Source organism: Rutidosis leptorrhynchoides, chromosome 2 (assembly GCF_046630445.1).
Source record: "Rutidosis leptorrhynchoides isolate AG116_Rl617_1_P2 chromosome 2, CSIRO_AGI_Rlap_v1, whole genome shotgun sequence".
NCBI classification, from domain to species: Eukaryota; Viridiplantae; Streptophyta; class Magnoliopsida; order Asterales; family Asteraceae; genus Rutidosis; species Rutidosis leptorrhynchoides.
The window spans coordinates 266,054,747-266,062,580 of record NC_092334.1 but is presented as its reverse complement, the minus strand read 5'-3'; positions in this window follow the sequence as shown (position 1 = coordinate 266,062,580).

Genomic DNA, 7,834 nt, shown 5'->3' with positions numbered 1-7,834 from the left:
AACTATATCCAAAAATTATGGTTAAACTCAAAGTGGAAGTATGTTTTCTAAAATGGTCATCTAGACGTCGTTCTTTCGACTGAAATGACTACCTTTACAAAAACGACTTGTAACTTATTTTTCCGACTATAAACCTATACTTTTTCTGTTTAGATTCATAAAATAGAGTTCAATATGAAACCATAGCAATTTAATTCACTCAAAACGGATTTAAAATGAAGAAGTTATGGGTAAAACAAGATTGGATAATTTTTCTCATTTTAGCTACGTGAAAATTGGTAACAAATCTATTCCAACCATAACTTAATCAACTTGTATTGTATATTATGTAATCTTGAGATACCATAGACACGTATACAACGTTTCGACCTATCATGTCGACACATCTATATATATTTCAGAACAACCATAGACACTCTATATGTGAATGTTGGAGTTAGCTATACAGTGTTGAGGTTGATTCCAAAATATATATAGTTTGAGTTGTGATCAATACTGAGATACGTATACACTGGGTCGTGGATTGATTCAAGATAATATTTATCAATTTATTTCTGTACATCTAACTGTGGACAACTAGTTGTAGGTTACTAACGAGGACAGCTGACTTAATAAACTTAAAACATCAAAATATATTAAAAGTGTTGTAAATATATTTTGAACATACTTTGATATATATGTATATATTGTTATAGGTTCGTGAATCAACCAGTGGCCAAGTCTTACTTCCCGACGAAGTAAAAATCTGTGAAAGTGAGTTATAATCCCACTTTTAAAATCTAATATTTTTGGGATGAGAATACATGCAGGTTTTATAAATGATTTACAAAATAGACACAAGTACGTGAAACTACATTCTATGGTTGAATTATCGAAATCGAATATGCCCCTTTTTATTAAGTCTGGTAATCTAAGAATTAGGGAACAGACACCCTAATTGACGCGAATCCTAAAGATAGATCTATTGGGCCTAACAAACCCCATCCAAAGTACCGGATGCTTTAGTACTTCGAAATTTATATCATATCCGAAGGGTGTCCCGGAATGATGGGGATATTCTTATATATGCATCTTGTTATTGTCGGTTACCAGGTGTTCACCATATGAATGATTTTTATCTCTATGTATGGGATGTGTATTGAAATATGAAATCTTGTGGTCTATTGTTACGATTTGATATATATAGGTTAAACCTATAACTCACCAACATTTTTGTTGACGTTTAAAGCATGTTTATTCTCAGGTGAATATTAAGAGCTTCCGCTGTTGCATACTAAAATAAGGACAAGATTTGGAGTCCATGTTTGTATGATATTGTGTAAAAACTGCATTCAAGAAACTGATTTCGATGTAACATATTTGTATTGTAAACCATTATGTAATGGTCGTGTGTAAACAGGATATTTTAGATTATCATTATTTGATAATCTACGTAAAGCTTTTTAAACCTTTATTTATGAAATAAAGGTTATGGTTTGTTTTAAAAATGAATGCAGTCTTTGAAAAACGTCTCATATAGAGGTCAAAACCTCGCAACGAAATCAATTAATATGGAACGTTTTTAATCAATAAGAACGGGACATTTCAGTTGGTATCCGAGCGTTGGTCTTAGAGAACCAGAAAATTTGCATTAGTGTGTCTTATCGAGTTTGTTAGGATGCATTAGTGAGTCTGGACTTCGACCGTGTTTTCTTTAAAAATGATTGCTTAACATTTTTGTTGGAAACTATATATTTTTAACATATGAATATTATGTGATATATTAATCTCTTAACGTGTTTGATATTATGTGATAGATGTCTACCTCTAGAACAAGTCCCATTGACTCACCTAATAATAATGAAGAGTCAAATGTAAATTGGAATGATTTGTGGACTGATTCACAAGTTCCCGAAGAGGAACCGGAAGAAGAGTCGGAACCGGAAGAAGAATCGGAACCGGAAGAAGAATCGGAACCGGATGAAGAAATAGAACCGGTGGGGGAAATAATAAAACGGTTAAGTAAAAGAAAATCCTCAACCAACCGACCAAAGTTAATTATGGTCAATGGTGTTTCCGCCAAGGAAGCAAAATATTGGGAGGATTACCAATTCTCCGATGAATCGGATTCCGACGAGAATTCCGATGATGTTATAGAAATTACCCCAACTAAATTTAAAAAGGCAAAAGAAAATAATAAGGGAAAGGGCATAAAAATAGAGAAATCTAATTCCAACCCCGATGAACTTTATATGTATCGTCAACCCCCGAAGTCCTTAAGTTGTAACAATGACCCGGGAACCTCTAAACCACCAGGTTTTTCTAAACCAATGTGGACAACGACGGCTCGTATTAGGGGAACATCATATATCCCTAGAAACTTGGAAAAACGAACCAAAACCGAAGAAGAAGAAACGAGCGAGTCGGAATAAGATAGTTGTATTCGTGTGGTGTAATATATGTAATATAGTGTTCTTATGCTTTATGATATATGTAAAAATTGCTTGTATTAATAAGTATTTTTTATGAATCTAACTCTTATCTATTTTACAGTTTAAAAACACAAAATGGATAGACAACCCAATATTTTAAGAGACCTACCCGGAGACATGATTGATGAAATCTTGTCTAGAGTCGGCCAGAATTCTTCGGCACAACTATTTAAGGCGAGATCAGTTTGTAAGACATTCGAAGAACGTTCCAAGAATGTCTTGGTTTACAAGAGACTTTCGTTTGAAAGATGGGGGATATCACATTGGGAAACCCATAAGTTACGATGTGTTTACTTTGACGCATATATTGCGGGGAACCCAAATGCTATTTTACGCAACGGGTTAAGAAATTATTTTGATTCAATATATCCGAATATTGGACTTCGTGATTTAGAAAAAGCGGCTAACATGCAACATAAAGAAGCATGTTATGCTTACGGATTAGTAATGTTCGCTTCTCACCAAAGTGAGAACAAGAACATCGGGCTACAACTATTAAACAAAACGTTTCCACAAGTGACGGAGTCGGTAATTGGGGTAAGAAATGAGGTTTTTAGATTATTACGGGACTGTTGGACATTACGTAACCCTCATCCCTTTGATGACGTTACAACACGCTGTCTTATCAACGGCCATAACGGTTATGTTGCACAAGACCAAGGATGGGAAGTAGTTCTAGTAAAACCAGAATGCATGACTTGTTTCTGGACGTATGAATTACGTGTCTTTATTGCCTTTGCTGAACGACTTGTGTACTAGCTAGAATTGTCTTCACAACTATCTTGTATCAAAGTTATTGTGTGCTATATTTCATGCTTTATGTAAAATAAGCGGTATTGTAAGTTTGTAAAATATTGTATAAAAGTTTGAACGCGAAATATTATTATAATCAGTTTTTCATATAGAATTGTAGTAGTTGAATTGTATATTAGCTACTAAGTATGAACTTAACGGGTAGGTACTACCCGAATTTAAACTTATAAAATGCTAATATGAAGAAAAAGCTTTTATAAATGAGTTCATATTATGCTACGAAATACTATTAACTACTCTTAATATTCTGTATGATTAACTTGTTCCATTTAACTATTTTGAAGGAAATGGCACCGACTACTCGACACACCGTGAATATGAATGAAGAGGAATTCCGTACTTTTCTAGCTTCAAACATAGCCGCAGTACAGGCTGCGCTACATACCAACAATAACCTTGGATCTAGCAGTACAGGAAATCGTGTAGGATGCACCTACAAAGAATTCACTGCCTGCAAACCTTTGGAATTTGATGGAACCGAAGGACCGATCGGATTGAAACGGTGGACCGAGAAGGTTGAATCGGTGTTTGCCATAAGTAAGTGTACTGAAGAGGACAAAGTGAAGTACGCTACGCATACCTTCACAGGTTCTGCGTTAACATGGTGGAATACCTATCTAGAGCAAGTGGGACAAGATGATGCGTACGCACTACCGTGGTCAGCATTCAAGCACTTGATGAACGAGAAGTACCGTCCCAGAACCGAGGTCAATAAGCTCAAGACAGAACTTAGAGGGTTACGAACCCAAGGATTTGATATTACCACGTACGAAAGACGATTCACAGAATTGTGCCTATTGTGTCCGGGAGCATTCGAAGATGAGGAAGAGAAGATCGACGCGTTTGTGAAAGGATTACCGGAAAGAATCCAAGAAGATATAAGTTCACACGAGCCCGCCTCCATACAACAGGCATGTAGAATGGCTCACAAACTAGTGAACCAGATTGAAGAAAGAATTAAAGAACAGACTACTGAAGAGGCCAATGTGAAGCAAGTCAAAAGAAAGTGGGAGGAAAATGGTGATAAGAATCACCAATACAACAACAACAGCAATTACAACAATAATCGCAACAGTTATCCCAACAATCGCAACATCAATCGCAACTACAACAAACGGCCCAACAACAACAACAACAGCAACTACAACAATCATCCCAACAACAATAATAACCGCAAAAACAACAACAATCAGAAGCAGCTATGCCAAAGGTGTGAAAAGAATCACTCGGGGTTCTGCACCAAATTTTGCAACAAGTGTAAAAGAAATGGTCATAGCACGGCGAAGTGTGAGGTCTACGGACCAGGGGTTAATAGAACGAAAGGAACAAATGGTGTCGGAACGAGTAATGGCGGAGCAAGTAGTGTCGGAGCAAGTTATGCCAATGTAGTTTGTTATAAATGTGGAAAACCAGGCCACATTATTAGAAATTGCCCGAACCAGGAGAACATGAATGGACAAGGCCGTGGAAGAGTTTTCAATATTAATGCGGTAGAGGCACAGGAAGACCCGGAGCTTGTTACGGGTACGTTTCTTATTGACAATAAATCTGCTTACGTTTTATTTGATTCGGGTGCGGATAGAAGCTATATGAGTAGAGATTTTTGTGCTAAATTAAGTTGTCCATTGACGCCTTTGGATAGTAAATTTTTACTCGAATTAGCAAATGGTAAATTAATTTCAGCAGATAATATATGTCGGAATCGAGAAATTAAACTGGTTAGCGAAACATTTAAGATTGATTTGATACCAGTAGAGTTAGGGAGTTTTGATGTGATAATCGGTATGGACTGGTTGAAAGAAGTGAAAGCGGAGATCGTTTGTTACAAAAATGCAATTCGCATTATACGAGAAAAAGGAAAACCCTTAATGGTGTACGGAGAAAAGGGCAACACGAAGCTACATCTTATTAGTAATTTGAAGGCACAAAAACTAATAAGAAAAGGTTGCTATGCTGTTCTAGCACACGTCGAGAAAGTACAAACTGAAGAAAAGAGCATCAATGATGTTCCCATTGCAAAAGAATTTCCCGATGTATTTCCAAAAGAATTACCGGGATTACCCCCACATCGATCCGTTGAATTTCAAATAGATCTTGTACCAGGAGCTACACCAATAGCTCGTGCTCCTTACAGACTCGCACCCAGCGAGATGAAAGAACTGCAAAGCCAATTACAAGAACTTTTAGAGCGTGGTTTCATTCGACCAAGCACATCACCGTGGGGAGCTCCTGTTTTGTTTGTCAAGAAGAAAGATGGTACATTCAGGTTGTGTATCGACTACCGAGAGTTGAACAAACTTACCATCAAGAACCGCTACCCACTACCGAGAATCGACGACTTATTTGATCAACTACAAGGCTCGTCTGTTTATTCAAAGATTGACTTACGTTCCGGGTATCATCAAATGCGGGTGAAAGAAGATGATATTCCAAAGACTGCTTTCAGAACACGTTACGGTCATTACGAGTTTATGGTCATGCCATTTGGTTTAACTAATGCACCAGCTGTGTTCATGGACCTTATGAACCGAGTGTGTGGACCATACCTTGACAAGTTTGTCATTGTTTTCATTGATGACATACTTATTTACTCAAAGAATGACCAAGAACACGGTGAACATTTGAGAAAGGTGTTAGAAGTATTGAGAAAGGAAGAATTGTACGCTAAGTTTTCAAAGTGTGCATTTTGGTTGGAAGAAGTTCAATTCCTCGGTCACATAGTGAACAAAGAAGGTATTAAGGTGGATCCGGCAAAGATAGAAACTGTTGAAAAGTGGGAAACCCCGAAAACTCCGAAACACATACGCCAGTTTTTAGGACTAGCTGGTTACTACAGAAGGTTCATCCAAGACTTTTCCAGAATAGCAAAACCCTTGACTGCATTAACGCATAAAGGGAAGAAATTTGAATGGAATGATGAACAAGAGAAAGCGTTTCAGTTATTGAAGAAAAAGCTAACTACGGCACCTATATTGTCATTGCCTGAAGGGAATGATGATTTTGTGATTTATTGTGATGCATCAAAGCAAGGTCTCGGTTGTGTATTAATGCAACGAACGAAGGTGATTGCTTATGCGTCTAGACAATTGAAGATTCACGAACAAAATTATACGACGCATGATTTGGAATTAGGCGCGGTTGTTTTTGCATTAAAGACTTGGAGGCACTACTTATATGGGGTCAAAAGTATTATATATACCGACCACAAAAGTCATCAACACATATTTAATCAGAAACAACTGAATATGAGGCAGCGTAGGTGGATTGAATTATTGAATGATTACGACTTTGAGATTCGTTACCATCCGGGGAAGGCAAATGTGGTAGCCGATGCCTTGAGCAGGAAGGACAGAGAACCCATTCGAGTAAAATCTATGAATATAATGATTCATAATAACATTACTACTCAAATAAAGGAGGCGCAACAAGGATTTTTAAAAGAGGGAAATTTAAAGGATGAAATACCCAAAGGATCGGAGAAGCATCTTAATATTCGGGAAGACGGAACCCGGTATAGGGCTGAAAGGATTTGGGTACCAAAATTTGGAGATATGAGAGAAATGGTACTTAGAGAAGCTCATAAAACCAGATACTCAATACATCCTGGAACGGGGAAGATGTACAAGGATCTCAAGAAACATTTTTGGTGGCCGGGTATGAAAGCCGATGTTGCTAAATACGTAGGAGAATGTTTGACGTGTTCTAAGGTCAAAGCTGAGCATCAGAAACCATCAGGTCTACTTCAACAACCCGAAATCCCGGAATGGAAATGGGAAAACATTACCATGGATTTCATCACTAAATTGCCAAGGACTGCAAGTGGTTTGGATACTATTTGGGTAATAGTTGATCGTCTCACAAAATCAGCACACTTCCTACCAATAAGAGAAGATGACAAGATGGAGAAGTTAGCACGACTGTATTTGAAGGAAGTCGTCTCCAGACATGGAATACCAATCTCTATTATCTCTGATAGGGATGGCAGATTTATTTCAAGATTATGGCAGACATTACAGCAAGCATTAGGAACTCGTCTAGACATGAGTACTGCCTATCATCCACAAACTGATGGGCAGAGCGAAAGGACAATACAAACGCTTGAAGACATGCTACGAGCATGTGTTATTGATTTCGGAAACAGTTGGGATCGACATCTACCGTTAGCAGAATTTTCCTACAACAACAGCTACCATTCAAGCATTGAGATGGCGCCGTTTGAAGCACTTTATGGTAGAAAGTGCAGGTCTCCGATTTGTTGGAGTGAAGTGGGGGATAGACAGATTACGGGTCCGGAGATTATACAAGAAACTACCGAGAAGATCATCCAAATTCAACAACGGTTGAAAACCGCCCAAAGTCGACAAAAGAGCTACGCTGACATTAAAAGAAAAGATATAGAATTTGAAATTGGAGAGATGGTCATGCTTAAAGTTGCACCTTGGAAAGGCGTTGTTCGATTTGGTAAACGAGGGAAATTAAATCCAAGGTATATTGGACCATTCAAGATTATTGATCGTGTCGGACCAGTAGCTTACCGACTAGAGTTACCT